Source organism: Diabrotica virgifera, chromosome 5 (genome assembly GCF_917563875.1).
Source record: "Diabrotica virgifera virgifera chromosome 5, PGI_DIABVI_V3a".
Taxonomy (NCBI): Eukaryota; Metazoa; Arthropoda; class Insecta; order Coleoptera; family Chrysomelidae; genus Diabrotica; species Diabrotica virgifera.
This window is the reverse complement of record NC_065447.1, coordinates 37,523,068-37,543,505: the sequence shown is the minus strand read 5'-3', so window position 1 is coordinate 37,543,505 and position 20,438 is coordinate 37,523,068.

Genomic DNA, 20,438 nt, shown 5'->3' with positions numbered 1-20,438 from the left:
CGCGTTGTCTCGTTTGTCGTTCACCTAGGACAACGGGTAATCACCCCAGTCAAAATAGACAGCAGAAGAGGTCCAGGAAGGAAGGAGGAGACACTCGTGGCTCCAAAACTTGCGGTAATGGTTCCGATTGTCATGTGCCGAACTATTCAGATCTACCGTAATAGTCCAGGAACTGAAGCTTTTCACCTCGCAATTTTTACAGAATGGATCGATTTGCTTGAAAATTTGAGAATAAGCAGTGAATAGTCCAAGGATCAAAATCTATATAATGCCGAAAGGCGCTTTTACCATGTGGATGGTTGACACACCGTCTCGGAGGCGTAAATTTTTTATTATATTTTGACAGCAAAAGTTGATAAAAACGTTCATTCTAAGCAAAAAATGTTCTATACAATTTTTTGATACAATTAATAGTTTTCGATTTATTCGCTATCGCACACGTTAGTTTAAGACCTATCGAAAAAATCAATGTTTTTCGATATACTCATTTACGATTCACTCAGTTTTTGCCGTAGAAAAAAAATTTTCAAACCAAATTCTTGGGAATTATATAATCTACAATTTCATATTTACACATTTTTTCGTATCTCTGATGCTAATCTTTCTATTCTGAAGAAAATGGCATTTCTTATCAAAGTACAAAAATTCGTTATTCGCTTTTTAAGTTTTTTAAAAACTAATTATTCTAAGCCAGTCAAACTTCTAAAATCTATTAATAATACATAAATAAAGAAGAATAAATAAGGCCAATGACTAAAAACACCGGCAACTTACATTATTATGCTTCCATTGGATTTCTCCTTTTTTTTTTCAAAAAAATATATTGATTTTTTAACTGTAACTATTTGATATTCTTAGAAATTTCGGTAGAAAATAATTTTGTAGGTTATTATAAGATCTATAAGCCTATTAACACCAAATCTTTTTAAAATCCTCGCAAAAAGAGGTGACTTTGAATGGGTTGGTAAAGGTGGATTTTGCATGTTATTATAAGTTTTAATGGTGAATAGCTCACTCAATCTTTGCCTTAGAAAAATTTTGCAAATCAATTTCTTGGGAAATAGATAACCTACAATTTCATTTTTAAACATTTTTTTTGTATCGCTGATATTATTCTTTCTATTCTGAAGAAAAAGCCATTTCTTTCCTAACTACAAAAAGTTGTTATTCGCTTTTGACTCCATTTTTTAAACTAATAATTCGAATCCGGTCAAACTTATAGAACCTATTAAAAATACATAAGAGTAAACAAGACCAAATAAGGTCAATGACTAATTTTATTTAGGGTGGTGATTAGGGGGTTTCATCCGATCAATTTTTGTCTGAAAAAATTTGGGACTGACATTCTTTTTATTATAAGTCACTTAGTTTTTGAGCTAGTGACTTTTTTTTATTTCTATAGATAGACATTTTTAAATACTTTAAATTAGTTTGAAATAGTTATCCTCGAAAAATGCAGAGTTTTCCCGTCATTTGACTTTGAATCTACAATATTTAGCATTTGACGAAGAAGAGGTAACATATAACAAAGTATAGCTCGATTACCATTGGTCTCAAACATAATTAAAAAAAACAGTTGTGTTTATTTTTTTTAAAAGGTACATTTTTGCTAAGTAAAGTTGTTTTAATAAAATGAAAACTTTTGGAGTTATTAGCAGAAATCTTATTAAAAACATTTATTTTTTCGATATGAAACTAACGTTTTCGTTAGCGAATACATCGAAAAATATTAATTTTATCAAAAAAATGTATAGAAGGTTTTTTGCTTAGAATGAATGATTTTACCAACTTTTAAGGTCAAAATATAATAAAAAATTTCCACCCCTGTGGTGGGGTGGCAACCACTCCAATGGTAAAAGCGCCTTTCGGCATCATATAGATTTTGATCCTTGGACTATCCACTACTTATTCTCAAATTTTCAAGCAAATCGATCCATTCTGTAAAAATTGCGATTGTCCTCTTATAAGCTTCATTACTTGGACTATTATAGACAAAATCAAAATATTTACGTTAATTGCCAACGTTGGGAATGGACAAGGCACATGAAGAAAAAGTGCATTAAATCAACACATTATTAGTGATAGTGGAAGAGAAAGGATATCTGAACATTTTTTCAAAAATAATATAGAAATTTTCAGACGCTTCAACAATAAAAACTTTAGAAAGTTTATCTGCAAGGACGTTAGCGACCTCATACGTGTTCTGTTTTTTATAATCTTTGAAAGTTTCAACTTCATATGCCATTATGGCTTCATTGCTATACTTTTTTAGTGTTATCGTATTACTGTGTGGTTTTTGTGAGTCTGTAAATCACATTATAACGAGCGATCCACAATTATTGGGATCCAAGCTAGCCGTGCAAAAAATTACGTATGTCTTGTTTTAATCTGAATTTATATCATTGGTTTATCAATTAATTATGATTAACATTATAAAACATAAAAAATCAGTCAAAGCCTAACACAGAACTTTAATCAGAAATAAAAAGAATTAACAAAATTATGAGTAACAATAATAAATAAAATCAAACAAACTACATAACCTAACTTTTCTTGTTAAGTTGACGCACATTGCAAAGTTGACGTAAACTGGAAAGTATATCTGAATTAAGAATAGACATGCACTGTATAGCTATCTCTGTCGTTCAAAGCCACCTATGGTGACAATAATTTTGGATCACACGTTATAACCTGTACGTTTCTGTGTTCTCCATATATTTTTTTCTGTTTTTTAAGTGTAATCTACAATTTTCTACAGCATACGGATTACTAAAACCTTAACACTTGTACATACATATATGAAAAAGATATAACGGTAGTTTTTGTTTATATTTGATTCAGAGTTGGACCGCCATCTCCATATAGCTATTTAAGCATCCTCATGCATCCTCAGTGAAGCTATGCATACATATATGAATTTAAATACAAATTCCTTCTTTAAATATAGAAGAAAATAATATTTACTGTAAAGTATAAAACACAGACAGAGTTAAGCTCCGATCTTAGTTGGAAAATTACGTCTGCAATGGGCTTACTTTCTTCTTTTTCTTCAGGTGCCATCTCCGCTACGGAGGTTGGCAATCATCATACCTATTTTAATTTTTGAGGTTCAAACTATTCTTTTAGGTTCTTCAGCCATGAAATTCGTCTGCTTCCGATGCTTCTTCTGCCATCTATTTTTCCTTGCATTACGAGTAGCAGAATGCCATACTCCTCGCCCCGCATCACATGCCCGAGATACTGTAGTTTTCTTTCTTTAATTGTAAGTTTAACTTCCTTCACTTTACCTATTCTTCTCAGTACTTTATTGTTCGTAACTCTATCTACCCCGGAAACCCTCATAATTCTTCTATAGGTCCACATTTCAAAGGCGTTAAGTCGTCTCATTGTCTCTACATTTAAAGTCCATGATTCCACTCCATAGTGTAGTACACTGTATTCGTAACATCTTGTTAGGCGTACTTTAAGAGCTAAAATGTTAAATCTTTGCTACATAGGACCTTTTTGATTTTCATAAAATTAGAATGTGCTTTTTCGATTCTGACCTTGATTTCTACAGTGTAGTCAATATTTTCTGTTATAAGTGTTCCTAGGTAAGTGTACTTTTTAGTCTTTCCATCTGTTGGCCCTCTACTATCAAAATTTCGTTAGTATTATGGTTGTTTTTACTAATTTTCATAAACTTCGTCTTTTTGATATTGAGAGAGAGTCCGTACTCCCTACTATACCTTACTATTGTATTATTGAGTCTTTGCAGGTCTTGTAAACTATGGGCTATTATTACTGTAACATCTGCATATCTAAAGTTGTTAAATAAGGCTCCATTTACTCTTAAGCCGACTATTTCATCTTCCAGAGTTTCTCGCATTACCTCTTCAACAAAAGACTAGGGCTTACGTTACAAAATTAGAATAAGGGTATTTCGTCTGAATAAATTAAATATTTGAGTCGTAGAGCATTTTTAAATTACACTTTTTATTGTATTTTATTTTTACATAGTAATATTTGAACAAAGATATTTTTTAAATGGGTGAACTTTTAGTCTTTTTTTTTAATTTAACCGAAAAAGATTACATAAGGCAAGATCTTATATTACACATTAAGCCAATACAAATATAAACCAATTACTTGACAAAGAAAACACGATTTGTATTTTTTCTATTCTTATACTATAACCATCTATTGTCCTTTTTATGAGCATTTTTCAGTGCGTAACAAATGATAGGAAAAAGCGTAAGTCCGTGATAATACACATTTATGACATTTATTCTAACATGACATTTTAGTTAAATCTGACAGTTGTCACATTTTATTTTCAATTTGGAATGAAAACAAATCAAATGTGTTTCTTGCATTTATAAAATGGTATTTTCTTTGATTTGTATAGTCTTATAAATTATACAGATTATATTTGTAATATTATTATCTAGTTAAAAAAAAATATTATTTTTATTATGGCTCCATCTATCGACAACTAGAATAAATGTTGTAAATGTCTGTAAGAACGGACGTGCCTTTTTTTCTGTCACATACAATTTAATGCGTTAGAAAGAAATCGAAAAACTGTGACGCACTGAAAGATGATCATGAGAAATAGTATATAACATAACAATTATAATGTCACTACCTGTATCATAATGAACTTCATTATGATACAGATTTTCATTAAGAGGATCGGTACGTATTTTCGGCTGCAATGCTATTCAAATGGGGATTCATTTTTTTCAAATCCTGAGAAAACTAATAAGTATTTTTGAAAAATTTAAACGCAGAATGAAAGATTACGTTATTAGCGAGGGCCGAAAGTCCCTGAGAACTTCTATAATGTTTATTTTAATAAGTTACAGGGGTGAAAAAACTAAGAGAAAATTTAGTGTGATATTTAATTTCAAATATCTCATTCAAAATAAACTTTTTATTTATTCTAAGGGACTTTCGGCCCTCGGTAATAATTTAGTCTTTCATTCTGCGTTTAAATTTTTCAAAAATATTTATTGGTTTTTTCAGGATTTGAAAAAAATGAACACAATGCCGTGGTAAAATTTTCCAAATCTGTCTTTGTCTTACAACGCACTCAACCGAATATAATATTGTCAGCATATATTGTCAGTCAGACACTGACAATCAGTGACAATTTTACATATTTGACATTGCATCGGGAATATTTTGAGAAATTGATTAAATATTATTGATATATAGTGTATTTGATAAATAATTGATTTAAGACGTGAACTTAATAAAAAGTTATTTATTGTGTATTATTTGTGGAAGATCCAAGCAGAGAATACATCAGATATATCCTGTGATCCAAGTATTTTGTTGTTAGAGATGTTCAATATTGTAAGCGTTCCAAAATAACAACATATTATTATTAAAAAATCACTTTAACACTTTTCCTCTTTTCTCGATTGATTATTAGTTTTTGTTGTACAAATAAATTATTACAATCACTGAAAACATAGTTAGTGAAAAAATTATCACATTTATTAACTGAATTAATCATTTGCAATTATAAAAATAACAGTCATCCAAGAACATTCAAAAGCCATCTCTTTAAATTAATTATGACATTTTCAAGTAGAATGACATTCTAGTAATGTTTACATATCCACACCAGTGTGAATTTTACTACACGTAATTTACCGTGTAAAGACAGAAAAAGTAAGGATACACGTAAAATATTTGCGAATTATGTACCCATAGCCTTAAGGTACAGATTTTTAACCAATACAATCGCGATGTGGCAATCGCGATAAAGGTGACACAACCACAGTGACCAATGGTAAGTCAAAAACATACCATTTGACAGTTCTCAATATGTAAACAAACTGTCAAAATGACAAAATACTTAATTTGTTTGAGTTATAAAATTAATAAATATGAAAATATTTGTTCTTGTGAATGATCATAGAAAAAATCGTGTATACAACTTGCATTTAATTATCATTATGAAGCTCGTACTCTGTACGAAACTCGCCGCTAGGCGGCTCGTTTAGTAATCCTCATACTCGCTTTATAATAATTATCATTATATGCTCGTTGCATAATGTACTATTTTGTCTCTCCTTCAAATGATCTACTACTTATATTAGGTATTAAGCCTGTTCTTATCATATATTCATAATGTAGTGTTTGTGAAACTGATTGGCTATCTTATAGACGGTATTTACATTAACTGCTAAAATTACGATGACGTCGTATGAATTTTTACAAAAGTCAACTATTCGCCTACTCTTTGTTTAAAAATTTATTTTAAAATTTAATTTTTGTATGTAAAATACATTAATTATAACACAAGGTATATTTAATAAATAACATGTAATCCAAAATATTGCTATGTTAAAATGGAGGTGGGTAGGACACATAGGGGAGAATGGAAGACAACCGTTAGACGAAGCGAGTTGTTAAATGGTGACCAAGAGCAAATAACAGAAGTAGACGCAGTCCTCAAAACAGATGGACTAACGACACCAAGCGAATAGCTTATGTCTTTAGTCCATCTGGTTTGAGGTATCAAGTCGTATCAATTGTGTCAGATTTGGTCAAATCTTCTCGTAATAATTCATGAAATGTCTTTGTTACCATTCCGCTCTTCTCTCGAACCCTGTAAATTGTGAATTGTTTTATTTCTCACCATGCATCGGTTCAAAGTTTATTAACCTTCTTCTTTAACCACTTAAGAAACAATAATCCTTTCTTCTTCTTTAAGTTCCATCTTCTATCGAAGGTTGGAAATCATCATGGCAATGCGGACCCTGTTGACTGCCGCTCTAAATATCTCTGCACTACTGCATTCGAACCATTCCCGTAAGTTCTTAAGCCAGGATGTTCTTCGTCTTCCCACATTTCGCTTTCCTCGGATTTTGCCTTGCATAATAAGTTGTAATAATGAGTATTTTTGCCCTCTCATCACATGTCCCAAGTACTCAAGTTTTCGTCTTTTGATAGTTAGTATTATTTCCGGTTGATTTCCTATCCTTCTAGTTACTTCCACGTTCGACATTCTTTGAATCCATGATATTCGTAGAATTCTTCTGTAACACCAAAATTCAAAGGCAGCCAACTTATTCAAATGGACTTGTTTCAACGTCCACGCTTCCAAGCCATAAAGAAGAGTAGAGAACACGTAACATCTAAGCATCCTTAGGCGTAGTTCTAACCTTATATCCCGACAACAAAGAAATTTTTTAAGTTTAATGAATGATGCACGTGCTATTTCAATACGTGTCTTAATTTCTTTGGTTTGGTCTACATTTGATGTTATCCATGTTCCTAAGTATTTGTAGTTATCCACACTCTCAATCACAGTATCTTTAATAGTTAATTGGATGTTTACGTGTGCCGATTTAGTTATGATCATGCATTTAGTTTTCTTTAAATTCATCTTCAGTCCGTACTCATGACAGCGTTCATTAAGGCGTTGCATTACGTTCTGTAAATCATTGTTGTTATCTGTTATTATTACTGTATCGTCTGCAAAACGTAAGTTGTTCAAAACTTCTCCATTGATAGATATACCTTCTATTGAATTTGAGAGCGCTTCTTGAAATACCGCTTCACTGTAGACATTGAAAAGTAGTGGAGACAGCACGCAACCCTGACGGACTCCTCTCTGTATTTTGATATCTTGGGTGTCCTGGTTGTCAACTCTTATCTTGGCAGTTTGATTCCAATATATATTAGATATAATTTTCATGTCACGACTGTCAATATTTTTGCTTTTTAATATATCTACAAGCTTTTTATGTTGAACTTTATCAAATGCCTTTTCAAAGTCTACAAAACATATGTACATATCCTGATTCATGTCCATGCATCTCTGGGCCAGCACATTCAAGCCGAACAAAGCATCTCGTGTGCTCATACCATTTCTAAAGCCAAATTGTGTGTCACTGATTTCATATTCGAGAGTTTTAACAATTCTACTGTGTATTATTTTCAAAAATGTTTTAAGTGTGTGACTCATTAAAGATATTGTTCTGTGATCCGAGCAGATTATTGCACTTGACTTTTTGGGAATTGCTACAAAGGTCGATTGCAGCCATTGTTTGGGGATTGTGGCAGTCTGATATATTAGATTAAAGAGTTCAACTATTACATCAATACAATCGTCATCAATAAGTTTTAATAATTCGATGGGCACATCATCTGGTCCAGTAGCTTTACCCTCTTTCGTGTTTTTAATGGCATAGATGACTTCGTGTCTTAATATTGGTGGTCCGGTATCCTCTGTGATTTCTAATGACAGTTCTCCTCTTTCATCATTAAAGAGTTGTTGGATGTAATTGGTCCATTGACACAATCTCTCCTTCACGTCAGTAATAATATCCCCTTTATCATTTTTAAGGGTATTCGTTCTTGTGCTTTTTCTAGAACCTGTCATTTCTTTGATTTTTTTGTGTAAATTAAAGCTGTCGTACTTTTTATCCAGGTCTTCTATTTCTTTGCATCTGTCGGAGAGCCACTTCTCTTTTGCCTCTCGAATTTTATTTCTGATGTTTCTCTGAATTTCTTTGTATTTATTCGGGTCTTTTGTTTTATGTTTTCTTCGTTCTTCCATAAGTTCAAGAATTTCTACTGTCATCCAAGATTTTGTTTTTTCTCCAAGTGGTTTGAGTGTTTCTTTTCCAACTGATACTAAGGCATGTTGAATTTTTCCCCATTTTTGGTCAACAGTCAGAGTTTCCGCACTATCTTCTTTGATACCAGATAATCCTTATACCAGATCTATATAATTTCAGATATTTTATTTCCCGCTTATTTAGCCTTGTGCAGCTCCCTCGTTATAGGTTCCCTTCACATTTCACGTGGCCATCTGTTTTCTCACCCCTTAAAGTTACCTAGCTGTATATTTGTACCTGTTTTCTTTTTAATGATCATTTTCTTCCTTTGCTTCGTATTATTTATTAGTTTCAAATCCGTTGCTTCCCTTCAATTTTTATATTTGCGACAACAATTAATAGATTTTCCATTTTTTGCACAACCTGTTAATAATTTTTCTTTTAATTTATTATCTACGTTTATCAATTTTACCATGTTTTATTTTTCTCCTAGTTTCCTTGCCTTTACTGTTTAGATCAGTAGACCTTATTTTTGTTTGAGAATTTCGCAATTACAGTTTGCAAATCATTTCCATTACGTGTATCAATTTTGAGCCCTTTAAGTACATAAATATATTTCTGACATAACATCAATAAATTAAATTTTTAACCTAAATTTTGGCCTATATTCCAATAAAATAATAAATTACAATCTTATTTTCTCGACTCCTTTTAAAAAGTAATAAAACTTTTAAAAAGTCATAAATAGTTATTTATGAAACAGTTCGTGAAGTATGCTTTTTGCGAACCAACGCGATATTTAGAGCACGAGCGACAGCGGTGCGAGTGCTATACATCGCGTAAGTTCGCAAAAAGTACTTCACGCACAGTTTCATACAATATTTTATCTACTCTACCATAAACAAATAAAAAAACTGTTACTCTTCGTCACTGGAATTCATTTCTATTCTACAATTTTTAGAATTTTGACATTTAAAAATCCTAACTTCTTTCAAAATACAAAACTGTCAAAACTTTCGTCGTAATTTATTGCTCATTATGTCATCACCATGACAACGCGAAAGTTAAGGATATTTGATTATATGAAAGTGTGTCAAAAACAGTGCGAAAAAGTAAGTCCGATTTAAATACATTGTTACTTCACGCTCACTTTAAAGACTTCACGCACTGCTATCTATAATGACAGTTTTCACAAACTAAAAACTTACACATAATATGACATAGAGTAGATAATAGTTATTTTCCTAACTAGTGCCGAAAGTGATACTTTCACGCACGAGACTGCCGTTGACCCGAACGACGCGATAGCGGAGTTCGGTCAAGCAGTCGAGTGCGGGGAAGACACATTTAATGGGTTACCACGACGACGATATTGGTTTCCATGACGACGATCCAAAACCATTGTAATTGTCTACTGATCTGACTTTTAAATAATATGTCAAAATAATGTTATTCCATCGAATGATTGCGCTAATTAAGACATGAACACTATAAGATAAATTTGAAATAAATTAATAAATAATATCTAAATATTAGCTTATTGCATGTATTATAATATATTAGGTTTGTTCTAGCATCAGTTTCAAACGGTTTGAAACCATCAGCGAATAGTGGACCAGCGCGAGTAGATGGGATAGCACTGGTGACTGTATTATGTTTTCTCACTGACCAACTGTTTGCTGACGGTTTCTGACTAGTTTGACTGTTTGCTAGAACAAACCTATTATAATGTCATATTACAAGGTATTTTACTTTCCCGCACGTCGTGCGGAAAATTTACTTTCACGCACGCCTTGCGGGAAAGTGCAACTTTCGGAAACGAAATGCGTGCGTGAAAGTGGCTCTTTGAGCACGGCCGTAGAAAAAATTTATTTCTTCGCCTTGAGTATTTTATTTCTATTTTTTAGAATACTGTTTTCTCTGTTTGTGATTTGGATTTCTTCTTAAACTTCTTATTTTGTTTTGCGTATTGCTTTATTTTTTAGTTTCCCTTTTGTTCTTTCATATCGCTTCTTACTTTTTGGGACATTGTTATTAACTTATCTGACTTATCCGAGATCCTTAGTGTTATTGGCGTTCTATGTATTATTGTGTATCATTTTATCAATCAAAGATAGAATAAAATTTTATTTTTTTTTTAATATAACGCGGGCACATAAATTTGATACACCCTGTATATTAATTTTTAACTATTTATTAGAAGTAAGCTTTTACGCAGTGGATTTTTATCCTTAACCCTTAAACGCCCAACCTTTTTTAGGTTCCATGTACGCCCAAGGGTGGGTAAAAAATGTCCACCTCGAAAATAGCTAATATATTTATTGAGAGTTGTTGCAAATGGATTAAACTCAAGAATCTGATGCTTACTAAACACAGCATCTTCTAAAATATTAATATAAACAATTTACACACCTTACAACAAAATTACGGTGTACATCAAAATTAACATACAAGTAAAAGCCTGTAATTCAGATTTCTCGATTTTTTCCACATTCTTCCTTTCAGCCTCCTCAATAGCGGATAATTATGTCGATTATGTAATTAGACGTCGATAATTATATGGATTACGTTCCTACCAATGAGAAATTATATAGAAACCTTTAATAACAAGCTCTACCAAGGGTCTACTTTTTGTGCCCACCCATATTTAACTTAAGATATTATTTTTATTTTCAAAAATATCGCTAGAACCAAATTAACATTCGATAAAGGGCTGTATTTTTAACAATAAATAATTTTTGAAAAATTTTTGAACACGTAATAAATATGTTACAAGGGAATACGCATTAGGTGGACATTTTTTACCCACCCTTGGGCGTTTAAGGGTTAATGAGTTTTTCCCTGAAGAACTAAAGACATTTGTAAATAACGTGAAGTGAAAAGACAATTTATTTCGGATTGTAATTTTAAAAAGGTTGTTTTGTTACGGGAAAGGCAAAATCCACAGGTAATTGTAATTATTAGTTTTTAGAAAAATAAGGTAGAGAAATTTGAAAATTTAAGTCCTTTTGTTTAAGCCCAAGAATATTTGTAGAATTCTCGAAAAGTATTTATTATGAGTAGAAGTATTTGTTGAAAGAATGCATGGGTTTTTTCGAATGAAAAAAGAGGAATGTGAAGAGAGAAATGTTTCTGATTGGCTTGGCAATTTTGAATGGGGAGAGAGAAGTTTTGAATGTTCAGACAGTGTGGAAAAGATCTAGGTAAGATTTTTACATATTTATTTTATTTTTGATTGATTTGAAGTTTGATAAATTTAAAAATTTGTGTGATAAATTGATTATATTTGGGGAGAGAAAAATTTTCGTCTCTACAACATACAAGGTATTTTCGAATTTCATATCAGGCGGGGATAAATTTTAGCTACATGTCGATCACCAGAAGCAAAAGCAAAGAAAACAAAAAACAAGATGAACATTTGGAACAAGAAGAACATATAGAACAAGAAGACATTTTCGAAACAACAATCATGGCAACAGAAAAACAGGAATTATCAGGAATAGATAAATTATTACAACTGATGCAACTCCAGTCACAAATAATGGAAGAAAATCAAAGGGAAACAAAACAAGCAATGGATGAAGCAAAACGAGCTATGGATAAAAATCAGGAAGAAATATCAAAGAAACTGGATCAAACACAACAAAAAATGGATGACAATCAACAGGAAACAAAACAAGCAATAGAAGAAAACAACCAGAAAATGGAGGAACGCATGGGGAAATATGAAAAGGAAATAAAAGCATGTTTGACAACAATGAAAAATGAGATGAAAAAACAGAGAAGAGAATTAAAGATCACATGAAAGAACAAGAAATGAAAATTCAAAATAAAATGAAGGAGTTAACAAATTGCCAGAAAAAGGAACTAGAAAATTTGGAGAACAAGCTGGAAAACGCTATTCAAGAAGACAGACAAGAAGTGGAAAAATAATCAAAGAAATAGAAAAACAAGTCACCGAAAACAAGACACAACAGAATTTCGGAGAAAGAAAAGAAAAACTTATCCATAGCACAGAGGATGTGAAAATAAGATTTGGCGGGGATGTAAAAAAATTACACCCAGTAATTTTCATAAATAATTTAAAAAAGAAAGTACGATACATCAGTAACTTCGAAACAGCCAAAGAAATGATAAGGAACCATCTTGAAGATGAGGCGAGTTTATGGTTTGATAGCAAAGAAGAAGACTTGGACAATTGGCATAAATTCGAACAAAAGTTCCTGAGTTATTTCTGGGGAAAAATACAACAGATAGAAATAATCAAGGAGTTGCAAAATGGGAGGTACCATGATAGAATGGGTATTTCAGAAAAAACATACGCACTACAATTATACAACAATGCAAAACACCCACATTACAATTATTCGTCCGAACAGCTAGTAGAACTGATAGCCAGACATTTTGAAGATACCTTAGAAGATCACATAACTTTACAAAATTACAAAGATATCGACAAGTTGTGCCAATTCTTACAAATACGAGAAGCAAAAATGAGAGAAATAGAAATAAGAAGATCTCAAGGAAATTATAGACAACGCGAAAATCAAGACTATAGAGATAGAAGACAAAACTTTAGGAGAGATTATACAAGAAGAGAATTTATTCCGAGGAGGGAAAACGAAAATAGAGACAACGGAAGAGGAAACTATGAACAAAGAAATCGGCAATGGAACGAAGAGAGATATCGAGAAAATCATAATAGAAATGACAACCGCACATATCAAGAAGACAGAAATGATAATAGAAGGAACGAACAGGAAAATCGTGGAAACCGATACGGGTCCGACAGACCAAGAGAAAATAGAAGAGCGGTAAACAATACGCAAATAGATGAATATGAGGATGAGAAACAAAGCGACGGAAGAAGAAGCGAAGAAGAACAGCAAGCGTCTTTTCACGAAGGCGCTCACTAGACACAAAAAAAACAAACAGGAATTTTTTGTCACCCGAAGGAATTTATTAAATTAGCAGGAAATAATGATAAAAGAAGTGGAGTAAATTTAAAATTTGTAGATGGTTTTATCAATGAGAAACCGATTAAAATTATGATTGATACTGGTTCGGACATTACATTGATTAACAGGAAATTAATAGAAGAGGTTGATTTAACCAATTTAATTTACAAAATTCCCAGGGTAAATTTAGTGGGCGCAAATAAACGGACTTTGGCAACTATAAATGAAGGAATACGAATAAGGGTTCGATTGGGGAAGAAATTTTATGCATTACATTGTGTTATAATGCCGAACATGATGCATGATATGATCGTAGGAGTGGATCAATTGTCAGAGAAACATGTGGTGATAGATTTCAAAAATAGCACGATGAAAATCACAGAGGAAAAAGAAGAAGAACAGGACATTCTGGAAATAAACCAGGAACATGAGATACGGAAAAAGGATAATTTAGACAAGAAACAAACGGTGGAAATGAATTTGGCAATGAAGCAAGGACAGAAAAGAAAGAGGAGAAAGCAGCAGAAATAATTAGAGAAAATGAAGCCTGGGATTCCTCGAAAAAAGAGATGAACCCAGAAGAGGAAAAAGAAGAAAAAAGATTGACAAAAGAAAATGAAGCTTGGGATTCCTCAAAAGGAGAGATGAGCCCAGAAGAAAAAGAAGAAAAAGAAAAAAAAAAGATTGACAAAAGAAAATGAAGCGTAGGATTCCTCAAAAGAAGAGATGAGCCCAGAAGAAGAAAAAGAAGAAAAAATATTGACAAAAGAAAATGAAGCTTGGGATTCCTCAAAAGATGAGATGAGCCCAGAAGAAGAAGAGATCAGAATAAAAAAGGAAGGCGAAAGAGATACAATTGAAACTATGGTATTTGAAGAAGAAGTATGCCAAATGGAGGAGGCAGAATACACAATAAACATGTGTAAAGAATCTGAGGAAAAAGAAAGAAAATTGATATGTGGAGAAGAAACGGAGAAGGAACTGCGTGTAATATTTAGGGAGTATTAAAATTTGGAATTTTAAGGCCTTTTGTTTAAGCCCAAGAATATTTGTAGAATTCCCGAAAAGTAATTATGATGAGTAGAAGTATTTGTTGAAAGAATGCATGGGTTTTTCGAATGAAAAAAGAGGAATGTGGAGAGAGAAATGTTTCTGATTGGCTTGGAAATTTGGAATGGGGAGAGAGAAGTTTTGAATGTTCAGACAGTTTGAAAAAGGAGATTATTATGTGACCGGCATCCGAGAAGAGCAGTCAAAAGTTTTCGTGAGTAGTTCAGAAGCAAGTACTAGTGGTTGTTTGATAGTGAAGAGTAGCTGAAAAGTGGAACGAGAGACAAATCAAATTAAGAAGAAATACCTCTTTGATTCTGTAAAGTCCAAGAGAGTAAGTTACAAGAACTATAGCTATTAAAATTATTTGTGACACCAAGTAAAAAAGATACCTGGGTCTCAGGAGATTATCATTGTGAGAAAGAGAGGAGAGAGTTTTGGAGTTTATTGAACGAGTACTGGTCAAAAGAGACCTGGCTCGTGTTTTGGAGAAATAGTTGCTGGTATGCTGCTGGATTGATGCTGAGAACGGAGAGGGCTTTGATTGGTAGCCTAACATAATCAACAAGGAAGAGCTGTTTGGGTCAAGAGGAGACATCATTGTGTGTGAATCAAAAAGGTCAGTCAATAACTTATGTGATAGATTTTCGTTATAATTAGAAGTTATTTTTTTTGCGTAAAAGCATATGAATTAAGATTCCAACATTTCAAAAATTTAATAGGAGGTATAAGTAGTTTTGCTAATACTTAATTTGTTTGTTTAGCTTGTTTTATTAATGGTATCAACAACAAAGCGATAAATATTTGTTTGATAGATTAATTTATATGGTAAAAGTTTCATTTGGACATTTATGCCCACAGGATTTAATTGATAAATTTTCAGAGCATTGCTTTTGATAATAAAGGTATTTGTATGTGCTTATTTATGGTATTTCTATTTATTTCCTTTTCCTATTTTACTCCGATAAGGATCAACTAAGAGATACTGAAGCCACGAGAAAGGATAAGTATAACCTAAGATAGTTATTTTTTTATGACAAAAAGGCACCCTGAGATTTTTCTTAATTTTTTTATATATGATTTGAGACAATTGAATAATTAATTAAATAAATACTAATTAATATAAAAGTAAGAGAAAGCAGATCATAACAGTATACTAAACTTTTTCTAAAATATTATTACTGTCATTACGATTATTATTATAACAATAATAATTATTTACTAGTTATTTATGGGCCATTCCACGAACATACGACTGTTTTGGATTACTTCGACAACGAATATTTTACTGTGCAACATAAGAAGTAGGAAAGTAAATGGTGCTAATAATTATTCCAATAAACAACAATGTAATTTGCAATTTACTTTTGTTCTTCTTATTTTGCACAGTAAAATATTCGTTGTCGAAATAATCCAAAACAGACGTATGTTCGTGGAATAGGGTAAATATGATATAAGTGTTAAAAGTACAATTTTAAGGCACGCATATGAAAATTCGCTTCGCTCATTCTGAAATTCACATGAGTGTCTTAAAAATGTACTTTTTAACACGTATATCATACAATAATTTTTCTACAAACGTTATAAATTTATAAAATATAATATTTTTGGTAGTTGCTTAAACCATGAAACCTATGACCCGTAAAAGTTAGAACTGGTTGTCTACACTAGAGGGGAATGTCTAAAAATTCTTAGCGAAAATATTATACCGTTACATAAACTTGTTTTTACTACAAATGTGTTAAAAATGCAATAATACATTTTAAATTAAATTTTAAAAAACCTTTTAAACCACCTTTTTCAAATTACGCAAGTTGTACCATTACGTGCCTTAAAGTAGCATTTTTAACGCTCCTATGGAGTGCTAAAAATTGCATTTTTGACACGGATGTAGAAAAAACATTTGAAGTTTTTGAAATATTACTTTAGGTTTTATGTTTAAAACTTAAAAAAAAATTTATGTGTTATAAATAGGTTGGTATAGTGGATTATCTCATTTTGCCGCTCATTATCTTGCCAAGCTTATCAAGCTGCACGTTGAATAGTACTATTAGAAACTAACGTGACAACCATTATACTTGTTTGCACGATATTGTGATGGTCGTATTTTTATCAATAACAGTTAACAACATATGTATAGTTTTTATCAAAATGCAATTCAACATGTGGAAGTTGCAGTTAAGATAGTCTTGATGTTTCAAATTTTTATACACGTTCATGGTTCAGATAAGAAAATATTGATTATAAGATTAAATGCCGAATTAAATGACGAATTTACTTCTTTTAAAGACACTTTTGGGAACCTATAGTTGGGGTCACTCCGTAATTTGAATTTATTTTAGAAAGTTTTATTCTTTTTTAACTGTCTTGTCATCATCTGCCAATCCCATCAACATCAACTGCCTATTAAGCTTACAGTGCAATGTTAAATGCCCTACTTTAGTCTTGACTGTTTTTCTGTCTTTGCCTAATAGGTCCGCTGTAAATTTTGAATGTTCTATAAATAACTGTTTCGCCTCTCTGTGTTCTGGTGAATTCCTCAACCATTCTAGAGATATATGAGCTACCCACTTTCTTATTCAGGGTGAGTCATGAGGAACTGTACATACTCCTACCTCGTATAGAGGCTCCTATGGGGAATAACAAATGACCAATAAAAAGTGTCTGCTCCCATTGTTTAATAATATACAGGGCGAGTTTCGCATTTTGATAGAAAATTGTATTAGTCATATTTGTTGTACGGTCAGATCGATGTGTCTCTTATTTTGGTCAATCGTTACACTATTACCACCTAATCAACTGATTTATTCAAACTAGAAAAAAATCAGGTCCAGCTTCAAAAAAATTAGTTCGTTTGGGTCTTAGAAAAAATTTCACCCTGTATACGCTTTTTGAAAACTATAATATGAATTTTACAAATTAGACAAATAAGCAATTAAATGACATATTTATTTTTTCCCCACACGATTACTTAATTTTTTATAAAAAAATCAAATTTGACTATGAATTAAAAGTTTGGTAAAATGAACCATAGATTTAAAAAAAAACTTTTATTACAAAAATTAATTTTTTTTGAACAAATATTTAATTTATGTTACCACCTAATCAACTGATTTTTTTAATCTACAAAAAAATCAGGCCCGGATTTAAAACATTAGTTCGTTTTGGTCTTAAAAAAAATTCACCCTTTCTACGCTTTCTGAAATTTCTAATATGAATTTTAGAAATTAGACAAATAGGCAAATAAAATGGCATATTTATTTTTTTCCCCACACGATTACTTAATTTTTTATTAAAAAATCAAATTTGTCAAAATCGGAATTTTAACCTAAAAATAAAAAAAAAATGTAATCACGGTTTAACTCTCTACAACTCTGTTCCAGTTTAATATTTTTTTTCTGAAATTTTTACAGCACATATCTCTTATCATTGTGAAGACCATGAAAATTGTTGTAGACTTTCAGTCTTCTTCTCATAAAAGTTATAAATTTTTAAAAATGAAAGGTGCATATTCGTTAATTGCAAAATTAAATCGCAAAAATTATGTGAAAAATTTTACAATTTATCTATTTGATCACGTCTATGTTAAACTATAGAATCCAAAGAGAAGTGTTATGGGTTTTAGATCTAGACGTGGTATAGAAAAAAAAATTGTGAAGCTTTTAATTTTAAGAAAAACGTTGTTTAAATTTTTTTTATTTTTATGGTAAAATTCCGATTTTGACAAATTTGATTTTTTAATAAAAAAATAAGTAATCGTGTGGGGAAAAAATAAATATGCCATTTTAATTGCCTATTTGTCTAATTTGTAAAATTTATACTAGAGTTTTCAAAAAGCGTATACAGGGTGAAATTTTTTCTAGGACCAAAACGAACTAATTTTTTAAATCCGGGCCTGATTTTTTTCTAGTTTGAATAAATCAGGTGATTGGGTGGTGACATAAATTAAATACTTGTTAAAAAAAAAATTAATTTTTGTAATAAAAGTTATTTTGTTTAAATCTGGTTTCTAGTAAATATGGTTCACTTTACCAAACTTTTAATTATTCATATTCAAATTTGATTTTTCTATAAAAAATTAAGTAATCGTGTGGGGAAAAAATAAATGAGCCATTTTAATTGCCTATTTGTCTAATTTGTAAAATTCCTATTAGAGTTTTCAAAAAGCGTATACAGGGTGAAATTTTTTCTAAGACTTAAATGAACTAATTTTTTTAAATCCGGGCCTGATTTTTTTATAGTTTGTATAAATCAGTTGATTGGGTGGTAACATAAATTAAGTATTTGTTAAAAAAAAAATTAACTTTTGTAATAAAAGTTATTTTTTTTAAATCTAGGGTTCACTTTACCAAACTTTTAATTCATAGTCAAATTTGATTTTTTTATAAACAATTAAGTAATCGTGTGGGGAAAAAATAAATATGTCATTTTAATTGCTTATTTGTCTAATTTATTAAACTCATATTATAGTTTTCACAAAGCGTATGAAATTTTTTCTAAGACCCAAACGAACTAATTTTTTTGAAGCCAGACCTGATTTTTTTTATTTTGAATAAATCAGTTTATAAGGTGGTAATAGTGTAACAATTGACCAAAATAAGAGACACATCGATCTGACCGTTCAAAAATTATGGCGAATAAAATTTCTGTCAAAATGCGAAACTCGCCCTGTATATTATTAAACAATGGGAGCAGACACTTTTTAATGGTCACTTGTTATTCCCCATAGGAGCCTCTATACTAGGTAGGATTATGTACAGTTCCTCATGACTCACCCTGTATCTATTCTTTTTACTGCTTTTGCAACACCACAGAAGGGTGTTCCGGTCCAATTAATAACATTAATGAACCCTGTTTGGCTATTTTATCGGCTACGGTCTGCTAGTTTGTTTAGGACACCCATACAATCCCATACTACTTTAGAATTGACCTCTACAGAAGATGGCAATTAAGCAGTGCGTAATTTAATGCCTTTTCATTTCTTCCAAGCATTGATAGATTGCCGTTATATCCACCTGGAAAATTATTTCCACAACCCTACTATACCAGCTTCTACACCATCTGATGTTTTTGAGCTATCATTGTAGCTTCCGCTTGTATAGGACATCTTCCTTCCAGTCTTCCCTGCTTAGTATATTAATTTTGAATATAATATGTACATATTGTTAAAGACATATCTCGCAGCTGATACAATGATGGCATTTTTGTCAGCACTATGGGCTTGTCTTATGATATACTTATTTTATTTTTTCCTATAAAAAGTGCCAGGGAATAGTATCCTCAGAACAAAACGTTAAAATGCGTTACAGAATGTTTTATTTTTAACTACCTTTAAAATGACCCCAACATTTTATTTGCAGAGTAGTTATGACTGAAAATAAATAAAATATACTATGTTGTATCAGATGACAGATACTTAAAAATGTAAACGAAATCCTTTGAGAAGCTCCCGAACATTTTTCCATAATATATCCATCAAAAGTTTTCTTAATAAAAAACGAAAACCACCCTGTATTAACATGTTTCGACATTTTTTAATAATCGCCCTGTATCTCGATATTTAGGAATCTGTTGATCATTTGATTAGACAATTATTCTTCTTCTCTTTCCAGTGCTGGCTCCACTAATGAGGATTTGCTATTGCAAATTCGTCTCCATCTTCTGCTTTTTTTTAAACGTCTCTGTGTGTAACCCGGTCCAGTTGTTGCTTTAACGAAAAAATAAGTAGTGACATAATTACTTGTTTAGATGTCACTCCTTTCCTCCCTTTTCTCCTCTCCTATAATTTTCGGTATACGCTATGAGCTCGTAGGTAGAGGGGATAATTAAAAATTCACGAGCGCCAGTAGTGACAAGTCTGTAAGCTTTT